At 38.3% G+C, this 26,580-nt stretch overlaps 1 long non-coding RNA gene across 1 annotated transcript in view; it reads left to right on the forward strand.

Moving 5' to 3' along the window:
• LOC122216926 overlaps positions 1-26,580 on the forward strand; it is a 55,707-nt gene that overhangs the window by 1,110 nt on the left and 28,017 nt on the right. The gene's annotated exons all lie outside the window — the stretch shown is intronic.

The raw sequence follows: 26,580 nt of genomic DNA on the forward strand, positions 1-26,580 counted from the left end.
TGGAAAGAGGTGTATTAGTGCTCTGGCCACACTTTCTCGTGACTTGCAAAGATACCCAACAGGTATCTCAGCAGGAATTTCCTTGCAGGACTTCTCCAAATGCAGGCTGTAGGGAAATCTGTGCTCTGGAGCGGTCCTTTGGAGAGAAAAGAAAATTTATCTTCTAAGATTCCAAGGAAGGTAACTGGACTGGGGATCAAATGAGGGATCCAGACAAAGAAAACGGTAAAGGCAAGTTGCAACAACCCCATTGTAAACTCAGGGCAGAATAAGAAACAACAAGTCTGACCAAGGAGCAACCATCCCATCTTCTGGGATTCTTAAATTCCCCAAACTAGGAATGAAATAAACTCTGAGCCTGGAATTTATTCATTTTTTAATGTCTTCGTTTACTTAAGAGTACTGATTAATACCATGTTTAGACATCAAAGATTCAGTGGGGATAGATCAAAATAACACGGAATTTAAAGAGAAGGAACTATATACTGAAGCTTTGTGATTCAATAGAGAATTATCTACAGTAAAGTCTGACAAGTCCTCTATTTCTAACTATCTTTTGCCTTGTCTTGCTTATCATTCTCAGTTGACACTGTATCTTGCAACTTATGCCAACCTTTCTTTAAATATATCAACAAGTTAGTTTTTTAAATTAATAGATTACTTGTTTTACAGAAGGTTTAGGTTTATACAAAATCAAGCAGATTAGTCACAAAAGGCCCATATAGCCTCTGGTTCAATACTATCAAACTATTCATATAGGTTATATGGTCACCTACCTGGATTCAGAGAAAGTATTTGACAAAATCAACATTCATTTTTGTTAAAAACACTCAACAATACAGTAATCATTTTGTACTTGTTTTCTTAATTTGATTATATGGAGATATATGGATATATATTTAAAAGCCAGAGTCACACTGAATGATGAGATACTATAAGCATTCTCGCCAAAGTAAGGACAAAATTGGAAAGGAGGAGGTTAAGCTCTTACTATTTACAGTTGCTATAATGTTATTTGTGAAAAACCCAAGACACTAAGAAAATAAGACACTACGAGTATAAGATGATGCAGTTCTACACTAGAATATAAAATACATATACATTAAATGAATAGAATTTACCTAAACATAAAGAAACCAGTTCAGGGGCGCCTGGGTGGCTTGGTCGGTTAAGCGTCCGACTTTGGGACTTCGGCTCAGGTCATGATCTCACGGCCCGTGAGTTCGACCCTCGTGTCGGGCTGGCCCGTGAGTTCGAGCCCCGCGTTGGGCTCTGTGCTGACCGCTCAGAGCCTGCAGCCTGTTTCAGATTCTGTGTCTCCCTCTGCTCTGCCCCTCCCCTGTTCATGCTCTGTCTCTCTCTGTCTCAAAAAAAAAATAAACGTTGAAAAAAAAAATTAAAAGAAAAAAAAAGAAACCAGTTCAAAGATACAATGGAAGACCCTTTTTTTAAAGTTTTTTTTTTAAGTTTATTTATTTTTAGAGAGAGAGAGAGAGAGAGCCAGGGAGGGGCTGAGAAAGGGAGAGAGAATTCCAAGGACAGTGCAGAGCCTGATGAAGGACTCAAACCCACAAACCATGAGATCATTACCTTAAGTCAAACCAAAGGTTGGATGCTTAACTGACTGAGCCACCCAGATGCCCTGGAAGACCGATTTTTAATAGCAACATAAAAACATAAAACTAGGCCCAAAACTAGAAAGAAATGTACAAACCCTGTATAGAAAAAATTAAAAAAAAAAAAAAATAAAACAGTAAACCATTCCTGAAGTACATAAAGTTACACTTAAAAATAGTAAAGGCATACCATAATCTCAGATAGGAAGATTCAGTGTCAATGTGTATATTTTCCTTAAGTTCTTTGTTTGTTTGTTTGTTTTAATTGAATGTGATCTTAAATTTGATATGAATTGAGATTAGATAAAATTATTCTATTCTAAAGTTCAAGTAAAAAAAGATAAGCAAATATAGCCACATGAACTCTGAAAAACAATGAGGGAAAACTAGCCCAGTAGATATGAAGTATACTATAAGCCTCAAAAGGTAAATAACTCTCCTACTTTCACACGAGCTGACACATGAAACAGAAGAGTAAGATCGTAAATAAACAAAATACACACAGGAATTTAACATATGATAAAGATGTCATCAGAAAACAACGAAAAAAGATAAAGCTTTCTCTTTTGATGTGTTCTAAAGTATCAGTCTCAACTTTTCATAGCTACTGGATTTTGTAGTATGGTTAGAAAAGTCTTCCCCAATCTGCAGTTACAAGCAAAAATTAACCCACGGTTTGTGTTCATTAAAAAATAAGAACTTTTGTTCAGTGGTGCTGGAACAATTTAGCGAAGCCATCTGGAGTAAGTTAATGTTGCTCATCCTACACCAAGATAAATTCCAAATGGATCAAAGTTTGCAATTTTGAAAATGAAACCATGCAAATGCTCCAAAAAAAGCACTGAATTTTATGATAGCCTTGCAATGTGGAAGGCCTTGCTTAATATAATGCAAAATCCAAAAGTCATTAAAATAATGATGATTTTGACTAGATGGAAATCAAGAACTTCTGCATAAAATGAAAACTATACTATATGCAAATGCAAAAGATAAATGAAAAATTGGTGATGGCTGTGGAGGGGGGATTGTGACTCATATTATCAGCAAACGCTAATTCCCTGATATATAAATAGCTCTTAGAAATTGAGGTGAAACAAACTCACAACCCCAAAGAAAAGTGGTTAAGATTGTGCACAGATAGGGGTGCCTGAGTGGCTCAGTCGGTAGAGCGTCCGACTTCGGCTCAGGTCATGATCTCATGGTCCATGTGTTTGAGCCCCGCATCAGGCTGTAGTGACAGCTCAGAGCCTGGAGCCTGCTTCGGATTCTGTGTCCCCCTCTCTCTCTCTGCCCCTCCCCTGCACACACACTCTCTCTCTCAAAAATCAATAAACATTACATTTAAAAAAAAACAACAACAGATTGTTCACAGATAAATATATAAATGCCCCCTCAAACATAGATAGGGAAACAACACCTCAATGGTAATATGAGATGTGCAAGTTTAATTTACATTGAGATATCATTTTTTATATTTTATATTGGCAAAAACCCCAAAGGTTCACATATTCTTCTAGCAAAACTGTGGGAAAACCAGTACTCTCGTACATTGTTTTTAGGATTCCAAAATGAAAACCCTATAGGAAGGAAATTGGATCTCATGTACCCAAATACATTTAACCTTTCCTAGTAATCCAACTACTGGGAGGTAATCCTACAGATACATATGAACATGAAAAGAAATAACATATAGACAATAGCAGTAATTGTAGGATTGCTTAAAATGCTACAAGATTGGAAACTGATCAACCAGCCAACATGAGGGGCTGGTCATATGAACTCTAGTGTATCTATACAACGCAGTCCTCGGCAGTTAGAAGAGTGAAATGACAAAGAAATGTGGGGTTTGTCAACATTTTTTCTTAAGTGATATAAAAAAAGTAATCGAATAATACTTATAGTAAGCTATCTTTTGTGCAAGAAAGGGGAAGATCTACATATTCCTATTTGTTTATGGATTTATAAAGACATAGTAGGAGGATGCACAAAAAAAGAATACAATCACCGTTTGTAAGGCAGAGGAGGGGGACAGAGGTGGACTCTTCTTTTTGTATATTATGTTTTATATTGTTTTGATTTTGAGCCTTTTGAACATAGTTCTTCAAAAGTGAAATTACATATATGTGTGTATGTGTATGTATGTACTGTATAGAATTTAAAAAGTCTAGATTCAACATCCTCCCCTGGAAATCTGAGTATCTGAATAAATTGCTCCATTGTCTTCTGGCATCTGACTCAGTCAAATCTAATGAAGTCAGACTCTTGTTTCTTTGTAGGCATATATTCTCTCTTTCAAAAGGCTTGTAGAATGGTTTTCGTTTTGAAATTACAAAACGTCACCAGGATGGCTGTGCTCATCATTTTGTGTGCTGTCTCAGTGTGAATATGAGTGGTTGTTTGTAAAGCTTGGGGTGATTTTTAAGTCCTATTTATTTGATTATATTTCCTCTTTGTATTCTGGAAGATTCTCAGGTCTTTATCCCCTATTTCACCAAACCTTAATTTTACTGTGTGAATATTGCTTAGACATGTGAATAATTCTTAAATGGGCTATACACTGTCCAGAGAAAAATTAAGAGATCTAAACAAAGGGGATTCTATCCATACTATGGAATTTATAGCCAAGATATATGTTCTTTTAAATTTCACACTCCCTACTATTTATCATCTCCTCCTCAAAACCCAAGGATCTCTTTTATTAAAAGGCAATAAAAGTGTAGGAAAACCTCCTAAAAATAACTCTGTTGTCTTTATTTTGACTCCCCCCCAAAGATGTATAAACTAAGACAAACGCTTTTTCCTGAAATTTCACATGCAGAGATTCAGCACATTCATCAAAAGTAGGGGAAGATCTAAATCAGAATGTATATAAGCAAAGACAGTTACAAATTATTATGATACCATTACTCTTTTTCTAGCATTTTAGCAGTGATGTGGGAAACATTTCATCCGACAACTTATATAGTTACAACAAAATTCTTCTATTGGTTTAGAAAATTAACATGGTTGGGGTGCCTGAGTGGCACAGTCGGTTGGGTGTCCGACTTCAGCTCAGGTCATGATCTCATGGTTTGTGAGTTCGAGCCCCATGCCAGGCTCTGTGCTGACAGCTCAGAGCCTGGAGCCTACTTCCGATTCTGTGTCTCCTTCTCTCAGTCCCCCTCCCCCACTCTCACTCTGTCTCTCTCTCTCAAAAATAAAAATTTAAAACAATTTTTTAAAAAAAAGAAAAGAAAAATTAACATGGTTGATTTCAGAGTTAAGACCAGAATAAAAGTGGACAAATGACACTCTAACACTGAACTTCCTTTGTACTGGCTTTTGTACTCCTTTTTAACAGATTTGTTAAAAAGTTTTGAATTTTTACCTAGTACCATTCTTTCAGTTTTATGACTTTATGAGGTTTTTTTTAGGCCGACTTAATACTTTGTAAATGAAAAAAAAAAACATTTCAAAGCTTATCAACTGTGTATATGATATGAATTAATGCACTATACAATGTAATACAACGTAGTATACTAATTACTAAATGTACTCTCTCCCTTCCTGTGACAGTCATGTATTTTCATTTGAAGGGATCTTACCCCAGTTTCCTTTTCTCTATTTGGTTGAACAGAAGCATTCAGCATACAGTAGCATTCATCTGCATTAATAAATTCTTTTCTTTATCAGTGTATATGAGGGGACATGTATTTATATTACTTAGTGATTTTACCTTATCTCTGAGGCTATGTTCTCATACTCAAAATCTCATAATCTCATTTATTTTGTACCTTAGCAAATGAAGAAGGTTGTTGAATCAAAATCATACTTATTTTTCCACCCTGGATTGATTTATCACTCTGTAACATAATTTGACCTTTCTCTCTGGATTCACTATATTTTCCACCCATTTCAGCCCCTAACCTGTCCTATCCAGATCAGTCCACTGTTACCCCTCCAGCTCTGTGCATTTGTTTTTCACCATGTCCTCTGCTTAGAATACATTTTTCTTCTCTCCATTCATCTATCCCACCCTCCCTGAAAAACCTAATTCAATCTCCCCTGGAACTCAAGCCTTTTCTCAATCTTTTCTCTGTCTTTTTTTTTGAATATTAATAACTTTTGCCACTTATTAAGAGCTTAAACCATGAGAGCTTGTAAAATTTTTTCACCAAAGTATCCCTGTTTTTCAGAGGAGAATAAATACTTTTGCAAAGGTGGGTGGAAGTAGGGAGCCATCTTATATATTACTTTAGAAATACATGTTTGTCAAACAATCAACAAAACTAAAAGACAACCTATGGAATTGGAGAAGACATTTGCAAATGACATATCTGATAAAGGGGTAGTATCCAAAATCTGTAAAGAGATTATAAAACTAAACATCCAGAAAATAAATAACCCAGTTAAGAAATGGGCAGAAGACATGAACAGACACTTTTCCAAAGAAGACATCAAGATGGCTAACAGACACATGAAAAGATGCTCAACATCCCTCCTCATCAGGGAAATACAAATCAAAACTATGATGAGATAGTATCTCACACCTGTCAGAATGGCTAAAATTAGCAACACAGGAAACAACAGATGTTGGTGAGGATGCAGAAAAAGGGGAATCCTCTTACACTGTTTTTGGGAATGCAATTGCTGTAGCTACTGTGGAAAATAGTGTGGGGGTTCCTCAAAAAGTTAAAAATAGAACTATGCTATGATCCAGCAATTGCACTACTAGGATACAAAAATACTGATTCAAAGGGTACATTCACCCTGATGTTTACAGCAGCATTATCACCAATAGTCAAATTATGGAAAGATCCCAAATGTCCATCGACTGATGACTGGAGAAAGATGTGGTATAAATACACATGGAGTGTGTACTCCATAATGATGGAGTACTACTCTGCCATCAAAAAGAATGAAATCGTGCCATTTGCAATGATGTGGATGGAGCTTAGAGTATTATGTTAAATGAAATAAGTCAGAGAAAGACAAATATCATATGACTTCACTCATATGTGGAATTTAAGCAAAACAGATGAACATAGGGGAAGTGGGGGGCAATAGAGGGAAGAAAACCATAAAAGACTCTTAACTTTAAGGAGGACACTTATTGTGATGAGCACAGGGATGAATCACTAAATTCTACACCTGAAGCCAATTTTTACCATATATGGTAACTAACTAGAATTTAAGTAAAAACTTGAAATAAAAAATACATATTTTTCTTAAAATACGTTTTAAACATATTCCCATCAGAATTGAAAGAAAGTGTGGGTCATAGGGGCACTTGTCTGGGAAATGCAGCTATATGGCCTACTTAGTATCCACAGAAGGAATCAGAATTAGGCTACTCGATAACTTTAAATTTCTAAACACATTCCTCCTTATATAATGAGTGAGATGTAACTTAGTACCACTTTCAATGAAGCAGAAACGGCCTTTGATTTGAAAACAAGAAATGAAATAAAAAGAAAAAAAAAGAAAGGACAGAAACGAGGAAGGGAGGAATTGAGGAAAGAAAGGAGGGAGGAAGGAAGTTAGTTGGCAAACATTACATGCAATTTCTCCTATACTCCTTGGAACACTTCTTTAAATGAAGGATACTTAAAATCTTTCAGTAGATTGTAATCATGCTCAGGTCAGAGTCTAACCTCCTTATGGTGGTTTTCCAGACCTCTGTAATTCACTGCCTGTCAAAATCCTTGGCCTCCTCTTCTGCCCCGCCCCCATCCGTCTCTGCTTCTGTTCCTTCTTTAAAGACATGACTGCCCCTTCACTGGGGCAACTCTTCTTACCCACTTCAGGTCTCCTTTAAAAGGTCACTTCCTCAGAAATCTTTTCCTTTTAGGTTTATTGTTGTTTGGTGCATTCTTATATCTCCCTTTGAGAATACTTACCGTAGCTTTGACTCCTTGCTTACTGTTTAATGGGGGCTGAGACTATCTTAATCATCGTTGTATTCCAGAGTCCAGCATACGGCAAACTCTCAAATATAACTGAATAAATTAGGTAATATGTTGATATTTATCTTCAGGATGAGGTACTTGGAGCTTGTTTGAGGTACTTGGCACTTGGAGGTACTTGGAAGAGGGTTGCACAGCTAGTAAGTTGCAGAGTCAGGATCTAGCTCTTTCTGACTCCATGGACAAAGGATTTAATTACCACGTTCTATAGGTTTAAAATTGCCAAACCCTTATTGCTTGTTTAGCTTGTGGTCCCTCTCATTTGCTGCCTTATAATAATTTCCACCCCAGGGGCACCTGGGTGGCTCAGTTGGTTAAGCATCCGACTCTTGATTTTGGCTCAGGTCATGATCTCATAGTTACGTGAGTTCAGGCCCTGCACTTGGCTCTGCACTGGCCATACGAAGCCTGCCTGGGATGCTCTCTCTCCCTCTCTCTCTGCCCCTCTCCTGCTTGTGTTGTCTCTGTCTCTCTCAAAGTAAATAAACTTAAATTTTTTTTAAATAATAATTTCTACCCTATTTCTATCATAGTCTATTGGTAAGTACTTTTCTAATGTCCCATTTCCCCAACTCCTCTCTTCAGGAGAACATCATGTTTATTGTCATCATTTTAAAATATTTGTTTCTAGGGGCACCTGAATAGCTCAGTCAGTTAAGCATCTGAATTCAGTTCAGGTCGTGATCTCACTACTTGTGTGCTTGAGCCCTGCATCAAGCTCTGTGCTGACAGGCCAGAGCCTGGAGCCTGCTGCGGATTCTGTGTCTCCCTCTCTCTCTGCCCCTCCCCTGCTCACACTCTCTCTCTCTCTCTCTCTCTCTCTCTAAAAATTAAATAAGCATTAAAAAAAATTTTAAATATTTGCCTCTGTTTTACATATTGCTGAAATGGGTACCTTGGACAGTGTAGTCGCTCAGCAAAGATTTTATTGCACAATGGACAGAAAGAAGCAACATACTCTGCAAGGAGGCAAAAATGTAACCCTAGAGGGTGGAAAAGTAGTTCTTTCAGTTATGAACATATATTAGTCATTGGTATACACTGTATTAGGATTATGAGAGAAGGGTAAACTCTTTGCTTTTCTTCATGAGTAAAAGGTTGAATAGTAATAGCAATAAGGGAGAATTAATTTGTTTAATTTGACCATAAAAGGCCAAGGGGAAATTTACTTACTTGCCTTCCCTTGAGTGAGGAAGGCACCATTATTCACTGCAGACACTTTGAAATATAAGGAGATAACAAGATTACTGAGATTATCCTTGTATCTGTTCACCCTCCTTTTCAACATCCTTTCTCATCCTTCTCATTTACCCTCTAGAAATCCTTATTCTAGATCCCATTTCCACAGAGCTCAGCAGTAAATGGTAGTAGCTGGTGATAGTTTAATAAGGTACAGTGTATCTTTGGTTTTTTTGAAAAAAAATTTTTTTGAGAAAGAGAGAGAGAGTGCAATGCACATGAGCTGGGGAGCTGCAAAGAGAGAGGGAGGGAGAGAATCCTAAGCAGGCCTTGCACTGACATGGGGCTCCATCCCATGAACTGTGACATTATGACCTGAGCTGAAATCAAGTGTCCGATGCTTACCAGACTGAGCCACCCAAGGGCCACAGAGTTATCTGAATTTAAAATTTTTTTTTGATGTTTATTTATTTTTGGGAAAGAGAGAGACAGAGCACAAGCAGGGAAGGGGCAGAGAGACACACACACACACAGAATCCAAGGCAAGCTCCAGGCTCTGAGCTGTCAGCACAGAACCCATCTTGGGGCTCAAACTCACAAACTGTGAGATCACGACCTGAGCCAAAGTCAGACAATTAACCGACTAAACCACCCAGGCTTCCCGAGTTGTTTGAAGTTTAAAAGGAAAATTTGCAATTCTTGAAGAAATGTATGTAGCCCTATAATTAGAAAGATATTTGTCAGGCCTCTGGGGGACAAAAAATGTCTCTCATTCTTGATTTCTCCTATAGAACATCGCCAAAGGCCTTGCACATAGGAAATGATGATCACGCACACTAAATTCTGCAAGGTGTTCCATGCCCACTTGCTCTCCTCTCTTTCTTCCATCTCTTCCACTTCTAGAAGAGAGGGGTGAGATCGGAGTCAAGGCCAAAATGGACTCCTCAGGGATATTCAGATAGGCACTGCAATATTTGCTTCAAGTACAGTAAAACCTTGAATGGCAAGTAACTTGTTCTACAAGTGTTCCGCAAAGATAAGCAAACATTTCTAATAAATTTTAACTTGATAAACGAGCAATGTCTTGCAATACGAGTAGTACATGATACTGAACATCGCATGATCACAACTGAACCAGTGGTTCTTGAAATTTGCTTTCATATATGCGTGCTGTGGTTACAAGCATGCTTCTGGAATGAATTATGCTCACAAACCAAGGTTTTACTGTATTTTTTTTAAGTTTTAATGTTTATTGATTTTTACCAGAGAGAGACAGAGACAGAGCATGAGTGGGGAGGGGCAGGGAGAGAGGAAGACACAGAATCTGAAGCAGGCTCCAGGCTCCGAGCTGTCAGCACAGAGCCTGACGCGGGGCTCAAACTCACGGACCGTGAGATCATGACCTGAGACCAAGTCGGATGCACAATCGACTGAGCCACCCAGGCACCCCAAGGTTTTACTGTATCTCAAGGGAAGTGGCAAATGAAGGTATTTTCTCACATTCATTACTTCTCTCTTTTTTGTCCCATGCCATGACTGAGGAATAGTAAGCCTGTGCCGGTTTCCCACCAAGAAGGCTAAGAGGGAGACAGGATGAACCCAAAGTAAGGCTGTGCTGGGGAGAAAGTGCAGTGCTAGGGGTTCACCCTCCTCCCGGCCTGAGTGGAGGGACCAGGGTGAGGGACCAGCCACAGACGTGGAGAAAGTCTTCACTGGTGATAAAGGGTTAGCATTATTCCAGGTACCTCTGCACATGCTCATTCACACCCATCACCAAGGGCAACAACAAACCAATCCTGGAACCCAACAGTGGTGGCTGTAGTCCTGGTTCACACTAGGTAGGGACTGGTAAGCCCCAGCCCAGACCTAGCTTTGGAAATACGACTAACAATAAGATAAATATGTGCTCAGGTTCCCTCCGATTTTCTTTTGATATTTATCAAAATCATACAAGCACATAGTCAAAAAATAAGTTCTACATTGAGAAGGCAGCATTCTACTCTACCTACTTCCTCACATGTGATTCTACTCCCCAAAAGTAATCACTTAAAATGCTTTTAGCTATTTATTCTATATTTATCTTTACATTTCTAAATAATATACTTCTATTATTAATATATATATACTTTAGATATCACTATTTGACATTCTGTGATAGCAGGTGACAATTGAGCTCTCTTTCATGCCCCCCATCTCTTTGTCCCATTCATTCTCTCAACATGATAAATCATAATTAAAAAAAAAATTAATGTTTATTTTTGACAGAGAGACAGAGTGTGAGCAGGAGAGGGGCAGAGAGAGAGAGCGGGAGACACAGAATCTGAAGCAGGCTCCAGGCTCCAAGCTGTCAGCTCAGAGCCTGATGTGGGGCTCGCATTCATGAACCATGAGATCATGACTTGAGCCAGAGTCAAATGCTTAACTGACTGAGCCAATCAGGCATCCCCTAATTTTTTTTCGTTTTTAAAGCAGTAATCAGTATTTTCACTAGTTTAGTCATTAAAAAATAAATATTGCTTGTTGGAGAAGCAAGGAGTGTATTATGGTTATATTTCCTTTTGGGGAGTACAATTTTTCATTTTTTCTTGAATCAATAAACTTTTTATTTTCATGTATATTGATTATGTTCTTTTCCTTAGTCTCTTCTCCCAAATGCTCCCTTAATTCTCCACATTCCTAAAAATAGTGTTTATTTCCCCCAAAAGCTGTATCACATGAATGATCATACCACATCCTTCCTTTCCCTGGAAAGGGTCCTCCTGGAACCATTGTCTCCTGTTGTTCTCCAGGCCGCTGACAACTATCATCTTGTCTTCTCTTTGCTGCCCTTCCCCCCACCCCACCCCCAAATTGAGTCCCCTGTTGTTGTTTTTTTTCTTTTTTTGGAAGGAAGACTCAAGTCTTCCTATTTCTTTTTTTTTTTTTTTTTAACATTTATGTATTTTTGAAAGAGAGAGAGCATGAGGAGGGGAGGGGCAGAAAGAGAGGGGAACAGAGGATCTGAAGCAGGCTCTATGCTGACAGCAGAGAGCCCTATGTGGGGTTTGAACCCACGAACCTTGAGATCATGACCTGAGCCCATGACCTGAGCCTAAGTTGGTCGCTTAACTGTCATATGCTTAACCGACTGAGTCACCCGGGCACCCCAAGTCTTCCTCTTTTTTTGAGTACTCCATCATTTGGTGGAGTACAACCTCAGAAAGAATGCATGTGAAGTAACATTTTTGGTCTTCTGTATTGATTGACAATTTGGTTGATACAACTTTGAAAATATGTTTTCCTCAGAATTATTGAAGGCATTTCTCAGTTGCCTTCTGGTAAAAATAGTGTTGCTGTAAGAGGGGTAATGACAGTCTACTTCTCATTCTTTATATACCTGATTTTTATCCCTGAAAGCTGTTATTTCCTCTACTTAGATATTCCTATCTGTTACAATGATGTGTCTTTGTCTGACTCTTCGTTTATTCATCATACAAAACACTTGGTAAGATCTTCCAACCTGGGAACTGGTTGTCTTTAGTTTTGGAAAATATTCGTCTCTTTCATTCTCCATTTTCTCTTTCTGGAATTTCTATTTGTTGTAAGTCAGGCTACTTTCCTTATCTTCTCTCTTATATTTTCTGTCCCTTATATCTTCTATCCTTTCTCTTCTGTTTTATATTTTCCTCTCTTTGTCTTTTCTACTTTTGAGGAAATTTTCTTTATCTTTTCAACCTCCACTGATTTCTAAATTTAAATTTTTGTGTTTTTAATACCGGAAATTGAGTTTCTGTTCTCTGGAGATTTTATGTATTTAAATATTTAAAATATTTAAATACTCAAGATTTGAAATATTTAAAGATTTAAGTTGGGTATAACATAAACCTTACTGGATTTTTGTTAAATGAGCTAATATAGGTCAACCGCTTATAACAGTGCCTGACATATTGTTAATGTGTAGTAAATGCTAAGAAAATAAATGTTAGCAATTTATAATAGTTACACTGATTACTGTTGGCTGCACAAAAAGGTCCCAAAATTAGCTAATGATTCTACAAGTTGGCAGGCTGAGCTGGGCTCACCTTGCCCAGCAAAGCTGGATTCATTTGGGCTCACTCCTGGATCTGCAATCGGGTGGTGAGTTGGGTGGGTCAGGCTGGGTGGCTCGGGATTGGCCTCCACTGGGGACAGCTGTGCTGACTAAACCTCTTTCCATGTGATCTGTCATCCTGCAGCAGATTAGCTCAGTCTTGTTCACAAGGTAGAGTGTTCCAAGCGAGTCTCATATCTCTTTACCTTCTCATTTGCAATTGCCCACGGGCCAAACAAGTCACCCGGCCATACCCAGTATTGTGCGGAAGCAGTGACGCAACGCATGCATACAAGAAGGAGGGAACAAATCTGGAGTGTTTACTGCAGTATTGCACAATCACATAAAGCCATGGTTTACTAAAGTCAAGAAACAAACCTTTTAGTTGAAGAGCATGGCTTAAATAAATGTGTACATCTCCCTTTTCCTCCCGAAACCCATTAAAATAATAAAAAAATAAATGAGCCTACAAGGACAAATAAAAAAGAGAAAATATCCGTGCAAAGATTTCAACACTGTCTTTAACTTAAGCAAAGCAAAGGAGGCTACTCACCAAATACCTACAATGAGAAGTAATGGAATTAACTTTTCAGGACCCCTTTTCCCGGGGCTGTGGACTTGGAGGTTTCAAGGACTGGAAAGGGTGAGGGGTGCAGGGAAGGGCTGAGACCTGGGAGATTGTTTTGAAAGCCTACACAGAGAGCAGTCATACCTCAGTTCCCTCCCTCTTCTACATTCAGACAGGAACTACCGGCTCTTAGGCAAGAAACAGGAAGTCTTCTGTCTGGAAAATTTAAGCTGAAGATATTTAGGAGTTGGAGATACATGCTAGAATTACATGAAAGTCTGCTTATTGCAAAGTGGCACGGTCAATCCCAGTCTCCTGCCTCACTTCTAGAATAGAAACAACCAAATATTCCTCCCCCAGGAAGAAGATAGACAGGCTCTTCTTTGAAGAGACTACTTGATTCCAGAAAAATGACATATTGACATTTAGGGAGGCAGGCATTCTCTATTCTTCTCCTGAGCACACAGAATTCCCAATCAGTTCTTCACTGATGAATCTCAAGCACCTACCACAGTGCCTGACACATAGTAGACATTCAATAAATATTTACTGAATATCAAACAAATGAACTTTAAGTACTTCATTCTAAACACAGGCAAATATTACCAAATATTTAAGGAAAGTCTCTAACCTGAAAAAGAAAGTACTAGGAATAACCAAACACAAACTGATAAAAGCAACCGAGAGAAAACAGATATATTGGAAGGGAAAGAAGAAAGTATTACAAAAGGTATACCTAATTAAAGTTCTCAAAGAGATAAGAGATACAGGACCCATAAAATTATAAAATAGTATCTGAAAACAAGATTATATTTGAATTGCGCGTGCACGCGAGCGCGCGCACACACGCACACTATTCCTTCCTTCATTTTACGGATGAGAAAATCTGTATATCTCATATAGCTCTATCTCATAAAGCCCATTTGGATAACACAGAGACAGACTTTGCGTTGAACCCAGGAAACGCTCTGCAGTGCTAACCCTCAGATGCAATTACTTGATATTTACAAATTTGCCTGAGCCACACTCCACTTTCAAGTCTTTACCATCCCCCAACCAAATTCTCATTTCCCAAGATCTGCTCCCCTCATAAACCCATCTCTGAACACAGCTGATCATACTATCTTTACTCATCAATCACTTACAATCTGTAGCATATATTTTATTACTGGGTCATATGATTGTTTTGTTATCTAGTTGGCTTTTTAAAAATATATATTATTCTGTCCTCCCCAACAAGAGCAAATCCCTAGGGACAGAAACTTCTCAGGAGTCTTTATCAAAATGCTAAGTACGTAAGAGTCACTTTAGAAAAATCTGCTGACTTTTGTCTAACTAGAGCATTTACTGGATTATTTCATGGCTCGATATTTGGAACATTCCAAAGTCATAAGATCTACTTGACAAAAGTGTCTTGTTACTTCAGACCCTGGTGTAATTGATTTGTTATTATCATACACTAGTCACGGTCTGGCCATAGTAGACAAAAGTGAATATTCCTACACACTGTGTAAAGTAAAACAAGGATGACCCGGATAAACAGTATCACTTTGTAACCTAAGTCTCTTCGGAAAGAGAAGGTAATTCTCCATCATTCCAGTTGGTTCGTGGTGTAGATGGTTGGATGGTTCTTGCTGGTTTTATGACTTGACCATTTATCAAGATTTTTCTGGACCAGTGTTGTGCATACTATAAATATATATATCTCAGTATCATGAGTGGTAACTCAATACCTCTCAGTCAAACACAGAATCCTATTTTTGGAATATAGCTGAAACATATTTTTCAGCCAACCACTCATAAGTGTAAATGTTTATTAAATACCCACTTTGGACTTAGCAGTATCCTAAGCTCTGTGGTAAAATTATGCAAGACACAAAAGGCCTAATCCCTACCCTCAAAGAGCATGCAGTTGAGTTTATTTGTATTTTATACGTTAAAACATGATTGCAAGTTAAAACACTTTTTGGAGAAGTTAATGTGAAACATCTTTGTTTCCTAAAACAACAATGCATTTTTTGGCAAGATCTAAAAACTGGACATTATACAAAGCCTGTACCTAATTTTGTCTTTTAAATGTGTGTGTGTGTGTGTGTGTGTGTGTGTGTGCCTATGTGTGCATGCAAGTATGCATGCATTTTCATACAGCAGTTATACATAGTTATGCCTTTTGAAATATTGCCTAGCACATGTATGTGAAAACCAGAGAAGATTTGAGACAGTCATCTTAAATTCTCTGGTAAACATTTTAGGATTTACAGTTTTCCATTTACGGAAGGATTTGGGATGGGAAACTATAGATGATCAAATGATTGCTTGGAAATGTCAGGGAAGAATCAGATAAGATATTTCTAAATGGATAATTCAATGTAATTGTGCTGAAGAACCAGCTTGCTGCTTAGGTCTACCTAAATCTATACATAATAAATCTTACATTTTAAGTGTATTGTAAAGCATAAAGTACTTTCCCATAGATGATCTCATTTTGATTCAGGTCCAAACACATATAAATATATTCTATTATGTATATATCAACTAGAGGTACACATTCATGTCAATTCAAGATAAAACAGAATATAGTCATATATCGTCTTATTTGATGAGATATAGCCAATGGAAATATTATTTTTTGTTCATATGTTTACATGTTTTGTCTCTCCCTTGGCATTAGAGGTCTGAGGTACCATCGTTGAGAGATTGTCTTCCTGGGGCGCCTGGGTGGCTCAGTAGGTTAAGCGTCCAACTTCGGCTCAAGTCACGATCTTGCGATTCGTGGGTTCCAGCCCCGCATCCGGCTCTGTGCTGACGGCTCAGAGCCTGGAGCCTGCTTCAGATTCTGTGTCTCCCTCTCTCTCTGCCCCTCCCCCACCTGCACTCTGTGTGCCTCTCTCTCAAAAATAAATAAACATTAAAAAAAATGAGAGATTGTCTTCCTAATGTTAAACCCCCAAGGTTTTGTAGATCTTTTTTATGTTTCAGCTGAAAAGAACTGCCATTCTGGGAAACGTCTTGTTTTCTCTATGATCTAAACCAGGAAGCCCTTCGTCTCTTACCTAGAATAACACTATCAGAACTCAAAGCAACATCAATATTTGGACTCACTGATCATGGGAGGGAGCAGCAAGGTGGACCCAGAGTTAGTCATAACCACACCTGGAACACACCTTCCCGTGTTATGTTCTAGCGATCATGTTCACATCTACCATTATCGTTATTAATAATCATGACCAGAAGAGTTTTCAGCAACCTAATGATAAAACGTGAAGAAGACATCTAAGCTAAGTTCACAAATCACACCTCTACTGTTGAACATTAAAGGAATAAGCAGTCTGTGACAAAAGCTAATATTAAGGAAAACTTTCCTGGCCAGAATAGAGGTTCTTAAAGCCAATCATAACATCTACCGACTGTTTAAAAAGAAACAGGAGGTGTAAACAGCTCACAATTGTGATCTTGTTATACTGGTGAAAAAGACAGACTCTCAAGCATTATTGAAATGTTTTTAGTTTAATTGTAAATACAGGTCTCTAAGGCCAGACTTTTACTAGCATTCTGTTTCTTTATAGCTTCCTGATATGCCATAGCCATGTCCTAGGACAGTATAAATGGAAACAGACAAGCTCACTACAGTTACAAATGCACTTTGGCAAATCACGGGTTTGACTAGGCTGCATTCTCTGCATGCATAGATACAACACACAATCTTCACAGCATATGCTTCAGGAGTATATGCTTATGAACCACAGCGAGCATTCACACTGAAGGGTAGAAAATATTAGGGAGTTGAAAGTTGAAGTTTGTTTCTTCTTGTCTGTGGGGCCCTTTTTGGTCATTATTTAAGGGAGTCAAAGACCATTAGAGAAAGCTAATAGGCTTTAGAACCCTCAGATTATACTGATATTACTGATGGGAGAGTTAAGGCAAATTGCATTCTCAAAATGGCCCTGGGAACGTACCACTTCCAGTAATGGCCCTATCAACCAGACCTAAAAGCAGAGAAGGCAGGGATGCACTTAAAGGCAATTATCCATCAACATTGGAAAATATGGTTACTAGATTAAGAGAGTTGAGTATACGCAATATATCTTGATTGCAGCAAAGCAGTTGATATAGCATTATTCAATTTACTGGTTAGATTAATTTAAATTGGTTTAGGCAGAAGTATAGTCAAATGATCTACCCACTATCCAGAGGGCCATAAATAATAGATAACAATAAACACATTTGTTTTACATGCTCCTAATTTAGTTATTTCTCCCCAGAACTCTCCTTCATTTCAGAATATGACAGTTATATAATATATGCCACCCTCCAGCTATCTTTTCTTAAGATCTTTTAGGAATCCCATCTGTTCTATAAAGTTGCAAGGACCAATTATAGTGCCATCAACAACTCCCATTATTCAGGGCTTACTTTATACATTTTCAGTTTCAGCTTCCTTTTATATTTCTGTTTGATGTCTGGACTTTCTCTTAATGTAAAATGTCAGGAGCAGAAGTATAAGGCAGTGGAAGTAGTCTTTGTTTCCATACACAAAAAAGATTTTCCTAGGTGCTTTGGTACAGGTGACAATGACAAGAAATTCCCATATGGACAGTGCTTTCCTTTTGTCCTTGCAACGTCTGTCTTAACCGTGGAGTAGTTTTCCTGAACCTGGGCTTACCTATCCAAATGTATGTTGACCAAACTCATTTGTTGATTTAATCCTTGAAAGTTCAGAACATGTAGGGGTGTCTGGGTGGCTCAGTCAGTGAAGCATCCGACTCGATTTGGCTCAGGTCATGATGTCATGGCTCCTAAGTTTGAGCCCCACATCAGGCTTTGTGCTGACAGTGCAGAGCCTGCTTGGAATTCTCTCTCCTTCTCTCTCTGCCCACCCCCCTCCGCTGGCTCTCTCTCTCTCTCAAATAATTAAAACTTTTTTGAAAAAGTTTAAAAAAAAAAGAAATTTCAGAACACGTAACAAAGATGCACACTTGGAGATAACATGACCTTATTATACAATGGGGAAAATATAAGGGCCAAGAAGAAATGTCTTCCATATTTTTTAAAGACACGAACTACTCCGAGATTCACACAAGCACTTTTAGCTACTCTCCAGGATGATAATTCTCAGCTTGGCAATGGTAGCTGTGATCATGCAGGCAAAGCTAGGAAGAGAGGACACATCAAAGAGAATTTTCTGTACTCTTGGTGCAATGGGACTTGCAGTTTCTAATTATATTGAATCAATGTTTATCATATTGGAAGGAAGAAAAAAAATCTCTTGATTTTATAATACAAACTGTAGAAAGTGAGGCCTGGAAAAATTGTTTGGGGTTGAAAAAAAATGCAGTGATTCTCAACAGACACATCTTCCATGGTGGACAATGGGGGTGGGGAGAAATATAAGAATCCCCAGACACAGATGCCTGAGTGGCTCAGTCGGTTAAGAATCTGACTTCGGCTCAGGGCTCAGGTCATGATCTCTCAGTCCATGGGTTCGAGCCCCTGCTCCGTCGGGTTCTGTGCTCACAGCTCAGAACCTGGAGCCTGCGTGGGATTCTGTGTCTCCCTCTCTCCTCTCCCTCGCCCCTCCCTGCTCACGCTTTGTCACTCTCTCTCTTAAAAAGAAATGAAAACATTTATTTAAAAAAGGGAAAAAAAGAATCCCAGTTGTTCTCCATAGATTCAAACTGAGGGTTAATGGAGGCAGGTGGAAGGTAGGGGAATCCCTAATGGGGAAATGGGTGCTGGGCATTAAGGAGGGCACTTGTCGGGATGAGTACTGGGTGTTATGTGTAAGTGATGAATCACTGGGTCCTACTCCTGAAACCAACATTACACTCTATGTTAACAAACTAGAATTTAAATAAAAACTTGAAAAAAATGCAGCTAAGAGGGAGAGGGCACAGCAAAATAGGAGAAATTTATTTCCTCCCTAACTTTTGACATGGTTTTCAGCAAATTAATTTGAACGGTTTCCCCATCTGTAATCTGTTCTTTTAATTGATGTAGCCTTCTGAATATCAACCAGTTGGCCAACTAGGCTGGGTTTGTATGTGTTTCTTATTTTTTAAATACATTTTCCCGTTTCAATTATGAAAATAAGGCATACTTATTATTTCAAAACTCTGAAATTGTGCAAAGCTTAAAACAAAAATAATAAATTCTAGGGTAGTTCTAAAGTAATTCTAATACTCTTCATTCACAGTTTGGTTACTTTTTCACATGTATTATTGCCTTTAATTTTGCTGATTTCATTTTTATTGTTCCATTCCGATTTTATCACCTAACATTTGAACTTCCGGAATTCCCCGCTTAAAGTACATGATTTTGCTTGGTATCTTCCTTGACTAATGTTTCATATTTTTACTCAGATTTCTAGTTCCTAGTTCTGTGCTTAATCTATGATCTCACCAAGACTACACTCTTTGTTTTCCCTTAATGAGCTTTAATATATATATATATATTTTAATTTATCAGTCTGTTCCCCTGAAAGTTTTTACCTTTGTTATCTTTTCTAGCCTTACCTTCCTTTTCCTTCGGGTTGGTTTGGTGCTGTTTGCCTTTCTCCAGGTTCATTCTCTGCTCTTCTGGGCCCCATTTCATGCCCTGAGAGGCTGGGATGAAGATTGGAGTGGGAGGAGAGAGGCCAGGAGGAGAGGCCCCTCATTACCTGACCACACAGTTCCTTTACCTTAGGTGGACCTTGCTCTTAGCAGTGACCCTCCCCAGCTTTGGCAAAACCATTTGGAAACACCCTTTCCCTTTCAAGTCTAGAAATGTTCATTATTTCCCACTCCTCACCAGTCTTTCTGGCTCTCTAACTCTCACTCTACTCTGTATATTGACACCCTTTGAGAATGCCATTTATTTTGTGCTGAGGTGGCAGTGGAGACCATGGTTATGCTTTTCATCTTTTAAAAAATGTTAAACACTTTTGATGTTCTGCATTGTAGTTAAATTCTCTTATATTTACTACGACCCCTTTGAATAATGTTAAAGCATGTAACATTATCTTTTGTTGTTCTTATTTCACTTTTAATTAACTATCCATTTGTATATTTAAATTTTTGCTTCTCTAATTTTGTGACTTATGTTTGGGTTTTATGATGACCTATCAAAAGCATAACTAGAAAGAATGACAACAATAGAGAGCACCTGCACCACAGACCTTTTCCTTCATTTTCCCTGCAGTCTTCTATCCAGTTTCCTCAACTGATTTCTAATCCCTCTTAAAATTATGTGCCTTAAAAATACTAACCCTGGGGCACCTGGGTGGCTCAGTCAGTGACGTCTCTGACTCTTGGTTTCAGCTCAGGTCATGATCTCATGGGTTTTTGAGTTGGAGCCCCGTGTAGGGCTCTGCACTGACAGCGTGGAGTCTTCTCAAGACTCTCTGTCTCCCTCTCTCTTTGCCTCGCCCCCACTATCTCTCTCTCTCTCTCTCTCTCTCTCTCTCTCTCTTTCAAAGTAAATAAATAAGCAAACAAAGAACATACTAACCTTGAGACACTCAGGGACCTACAGATTAATCTCCACAGGGCAATTTATTCTCTTTATGCAAGTTCTATACTTTTCTAACACTCTATGTTTTCTATACTATGCAATCTTTATATTTGGAACTTTTTAAAATAACCTGTGGTCTCTGACACATAGAACCAGTGGTTTTGGCAAAGTGTATTGTCATGTTGCAAACAAGCACAGCCTGACATGAACCTTTATCCTCCAGGGCTAGAAGGAGGATAAAGAATTGCCAGCAATGCATTGGAGCAGGAGGCGGGCTGGATAGGGAGTGGCACTTGACATTCCAAGATATGAAATCAGTTGCAGGAACAAGCTGAGCTTGGAAGAGCTGAAAGTGGCTCATGTAGGGATTATGGGTCTTTATTTGCTGATTCTGGCAAGAGAGATGTGAGGCTGCTTCACAATAACCAGACATGAACTCTACTATTTACGGTAAGCTGTCCAGGAGCAGGGGCACACGAAGAAAGGGTTATAACCCTTCAGATAGTTGACTTAAGGGATACATACATCAAACAGCACCAAAGGAAAAGGAGTCATAGAGAATCTACCCACAACTGGATGGACTTGAGTTTCTTCAAGAATGAGTTACTACAAAAGAAAAAACAAAAAGCACCTCCACGGGGATTATTACTATAAAGATGGGGCATATAGTACTTAAGGCACAGAGGAATAGTGTACTTGCGGAAGAGACTGGCTGAAGGCAGTGGAACTAGGTATCGTATTCTCAGTACAAAGTCAGTGAAAAAGAATAACCGGAAATCTAAAATAAGAATAAGGCAGTATGTTGAGTAAGGACTTTCTGGGATCCAAGTAGCCAAAGACAGAGTTAATAGAGAGATGCTGGGACACAGCTCATTGACACCGAGCTGGGATGAAACTCAGCAACCAGAATGACCTATTTGAGCACTGCGGAGGCTTCTTTTCTCTCTTGATTCTACTCACCCTGTGCACCTGCCTCATTCTACATCCTTTATTCTCTCACCACAGACTACGTGGCAGTGAAAGTTACCAGAAGCGTCTCTTACAGGCCCACATACCCAGAGACAGCTTAACTTGTGTTTCCTTCCCTAGTTGTCTCCGGTTCTCAAGGGAGCACACACTGATTTTTCCCACCTGGGGCCTGGTACAACCCAGCCAGCCCCCAAGGCAACCCCCTGAAGACATAGGCAATTCATGGGAAAGAATGTTGGGCCCAGGACAGCATCCATTGGGGATGATAAGAAAAAAGCACTGAGATGGAAGGCAGGCATACCTGAAAAGGTAGCTGAAAGAGACTGGGAAAGAACATAAAGAAACTCCATAAAAACCAATGTTAGAAACAGTTCAGAGTAGAACCAATACTGAAAAATAAGCACTGTTATGATAGAAACTTGACTTTACTTAGAATGAGTTAGAATAGAAAAAAGAAAAAGTAAGGTCAAAAAGCCTTAGCAGGTCTTCTTGTCTATTTTAAAATAATTGTTTTAGGGGCGTCTGGGTGGCGCAGTCGGTTAAGCGTCCGACTTCAGCCAGGTCACGATCTCGCGGTCCGTGAGTTCGAGCCCCGCGTCAGGCTCTGGGCTGATGGCTCGGAGCCTGGAGCCTGTTTCCGATTCTGTGTCTCCCTCTCTCTCTGCCCCTCCCCTGTTCATGCTCTGTCTCTCTCTGTCCCAAAAATAAATAAAAAACGTTGAAAAAAAATTTTTTTAAAAATAAAAAATAAAATAATTGTTTTACTTTGTTTTCAGAAGCCCTTCCTTGTCAGTTTTCCTTACTTTTTACTTATTAGTACTTCTTGAAATGAATAATTAGTTTATTTATTTCCATTCTTTCTTGTTTAATATTCAAAATATTTCAGGCTGTTAATATGTGTTTATTTACAGATTTGGCTTCATCCCATAAGTTTTGAAAAAAAAAAGGCTTATTTGTTATTTTCTTAACATATGTAATTTTAGATGAGGATATAATCTTCAAATCCCAAGATTTTTGTCCTTGTAAATACTTTTTTTTAAAGTTTATTTTATTTGCTTTTGAGAGAGACCATGAGCGTGCATGAGCGTGCATGAGAAAGAGAGGGAGAGAGAGAATCCCAAGCAGGTTCTATGCTCAACACAGAGCCCCACGCGGGGCTCAATCTCACAAACTGAGATCATGACCTGAGCCGAAACCACGAGTCGGGTGCCCTAACTGACTGAGCCACTCAGGCACCCCTCTAGTTGTAAATACTTATTAGTTCCCTGATATATTGAATTCTAGACAGTGACCTGTACAAGATTTAGCTTTTCAGAGTTCATTTGCACTGGGATCTGAATATGATGGGTTGTATTTATTAACTCTAAACATATTCCGTATTTGTATGAGAAAAATATAAATGCGAAACTAAATATATGTGTATTCCACTTTATCTTATTGTGCAAATTCTCCGAGCTTGGTTTTTTGTTCGGTGTGGTTTTGTGGGCGGTTGTTGGCCTTTTATTTTCTAAACTCATCAAAGGCTGAAAGAGTTCTTTAAAAGGCATCTATAGCATTTGTAAGTCTTTTTTTCTTTATGGAGTCTGATGAAATTATTTGCCTCATAAAGATCCACAACTGTTGTTTTTTCATGATGAAAATGATCTCTTAGAGTTATTATGAAGATTAAATAAGACAATGCTTACAAAGCACTTATTCAGTAATTGGTATATGGCAAATGCTCTGTAAATGTTAACTATTACTATTGTTTCCTAAATTAGTAATTTCTGTCTTTATCTTTATTAATTTCCAGCTCCTGTATCTTTCCTCTTTCTTAAATTGAATGGCTATTCCATTTGTTTTCAATCTTTCTCATTTAACAGGGAAATCTTTTAAAGCCATGAATATCCCCTTGAGCCATATCCTACATGCAATATCCTTATTTTTACAAATCTCGAAATGACTAAAAATTTTAATTTTTAGTTTTATTTTATTTTAGTTCAAATTTGTCATGAAATAATGCACTGTTGGAACAGTATTAAGATTTTTCTCTGTGACCAAGGACATAGCAAACTTTAAAAATTCTCCAGGGATATAAGAAAAAAAAATTACTATTCTCAGTTTTTATTCTGTAGCCAGCCCATATATCAATTTATATTCTCTAAATTCTTTACGTGGGCTTACATATTCTTTGTCTCCTTAATTACTCAAATTCTGTGAGATAAGTTTTAAATTCTCTCCCTCACCCCTGAGTTACATCCTGGCTGCCTATAGGATTTTAATCTTTTTGTTTTAGAAAACTATAAATATTGTTTACTCTGTTGCAGCTTCCTTTCTGAGTTGCAGAGGGAAAATCTCTTCCTATTTTTGTTATTGGTAAACTCTTCTCCATTTGGAAGCTTGTGAGATCTGTTCTTTGTCCTTTCAGTTTAGAGAGTTTTCCATGTTATATAGAAGGTCTTTTTTGTTAACCTGGGCTGACAATCAGGACCCTTAGTCTGACTCAACTCAGAGATATATTTTCTTATTATTTCTTTAATATTTTAATGTTTATTTATTTTTGAAAGAGAGAGAGACACAGAGCATGAGTGGGGGAGGAGCAGAGAGAGAGGGAGACACAGAATCCAAAGCAGGCTCCAGGCTCTGAGCTGTCAACACAGACCCTGATGCGGGGCTTGATCTTATGAACCGTGAGATCATGACTTGAGCTGAAGTTGGACACTTAACTGGCTGAGCCACCCAGGCACCCCTCTTATTCTTTCTTTAATTGTCTCTCTTCCTCATCCATTTCTTTATCTGTTTTTGCAAGCTTTATTAGTGGGTCATTTGGTCTCCTGGATCTAACTTCTATTAAGTTTATCATTTTTTTAATTTCCAAATTACCACTCATTGTCTGTTTACTCTATGTTTTAGAATAATTACCCACTCATTTACTATATTATTAGTGAGTTTTTTCATCAGTATTTATTCCATTTTCACTGCCTTGATTGGAGTTTTCAATTAAACACATCATAATTTTTGCTAATAAACAATTCTTTGTTATTTTAAGACTTCCCTTTTTCTTTTGTATAATTTTCTCTCCAGGTAGCAATGAATTATTTTTAGTGCTTTCCCGTTTCCTTCACTATATTTCTGCTATATTATTTTTTCCTATTACAGTGAGATCTATCTGTTCTAATAATTTCAACTTCATTTCTAGCCTTAAAACTGTGGATTATTCTGAAATGTTTACTAACTTTTCATTTCCTGATTAATATCGGTACTCACCAGGCCTATGGTGAATGTCCTAGTTATTCCTTTCTTCTGGACCCATTTAGTTTGGCCTGGAGGGCAGCATGGTAATGTAGGGTTAGCAGGTGGGAGAATGTAGGCTATAAATCAGTTTCTTACTAAGAGGACAGCAGAAAGGGAGCCAATGGGCTATGGAAATTCCCCCCAAATTTCAATCTTAGAGAATGATTGCCCTCCCAATTTTACAAGAGTATAACAGCTCAGTTAATATGGAAGAGAAGAAGCTGGCATCACTAGCATTAGAAAGTTCTTCCCTTGACTCTGTAAAACAAGTAGGCAAGACATCAGAAATAATATTTATTAAGAATTGCTTGAAGTAGGTGGAGATTCTCAGGAATTCATTGGGTTAGTTGTTGTCACACTAGGCTTTACCAAAGTGGCAGACAACCGTCTCGTTACGGACCACTCTGCACACAGTGGTGCACAGCTACTGACCGGAAGTATTTTTACCTGTTTTGTATCAAGGATCCAAAAGGCTCCAAACTCCAGCATCAAATCAAACATCTTCTCTTATATTAACAATTAGCCAAACAGCTGTATTACCTCCGTGGGGGTAAGATGGGAAGAAATCAAGGACAAACACTGTATTTCCTCATATCCTACCATAGTGTACTGAAAAATATAAGACGATACGGTTGCATTATCATAAACTAGGATTAGCTTCAAAAGACAACTGGCCTTGCTAGAAAATTTTCTGCATTAAAGAAGATTCTGGATCAAGTCTTTCAAAACCAGCATCATAATTCTGTTAGATGCCCCCAACATTTGACTGGCCTATTACTTAGGATCCTATCACTTAGGCCTATTACTTAGGATCTCTAAGAAATGAGTTAGCACAATCCTGGTTTTGGCAATGCAGATGAGATAGTGACAAAGACATGACTTTTATGAAAAGGAAGGAATGGGGGCCTCATGGTCTGATTAATAGGAATCTCTTACTTAGAGATTCATTCAGTTATCTAGCGGTATATTTTACAAATACTTTATTTTGAAGGGTTTACCATAAAGTTATATTTCAATAGGTGTTCCATTGATGTCTTACTGAAAAAAAATCATAGCTACAGTGAACCCAGATATTAGTTGGTGCCTCATCTCCAGCTTCCTGCTGGAGTTTGGTTTCTCCAGGAAATTTGACCCAGGAGGCCAAAGCTCTTTTATAGCAGGTAGGACTCAATGAAAAACAAACAAACAAACAAACAAAACCCTTTGAGATCTTTTACTGTCCTTTCTGAGGGATGTAAGGTTGACATGGTAGAATGCAAAGGGGTCGAGCTGTAAGATGGCCAAGCTGTTGTCATTCTTCCCTGGGTATTACATCCCACCATCCCTTGTACCCCTCCGGAACCAGCCAATATTCTAAGATTTGCCTGGTTTCCTTCTCTACTGGTTGAGGATTTTCCTCCCTTCACACTAAATTTAAGTGAGTCTCACTGTCACTGTTGTCTCCTGATGGGTGGAAACTACCCGAGATGA

This window comes from Panthera leo, chromosome B1 (assembly GCF_018350215.1).
Source record: "Panthera leo isolate Ple1 chromosome B1, P.leo_Ple1_pat1.1, whole genome shotgun sequence".
Taxonomy (NCBI): domain Eukaryota; kingdom Metazoa; phylum Chordata; class Mammalia; order Carnivora; family Felidae; genus Panthera; species Panthera leo.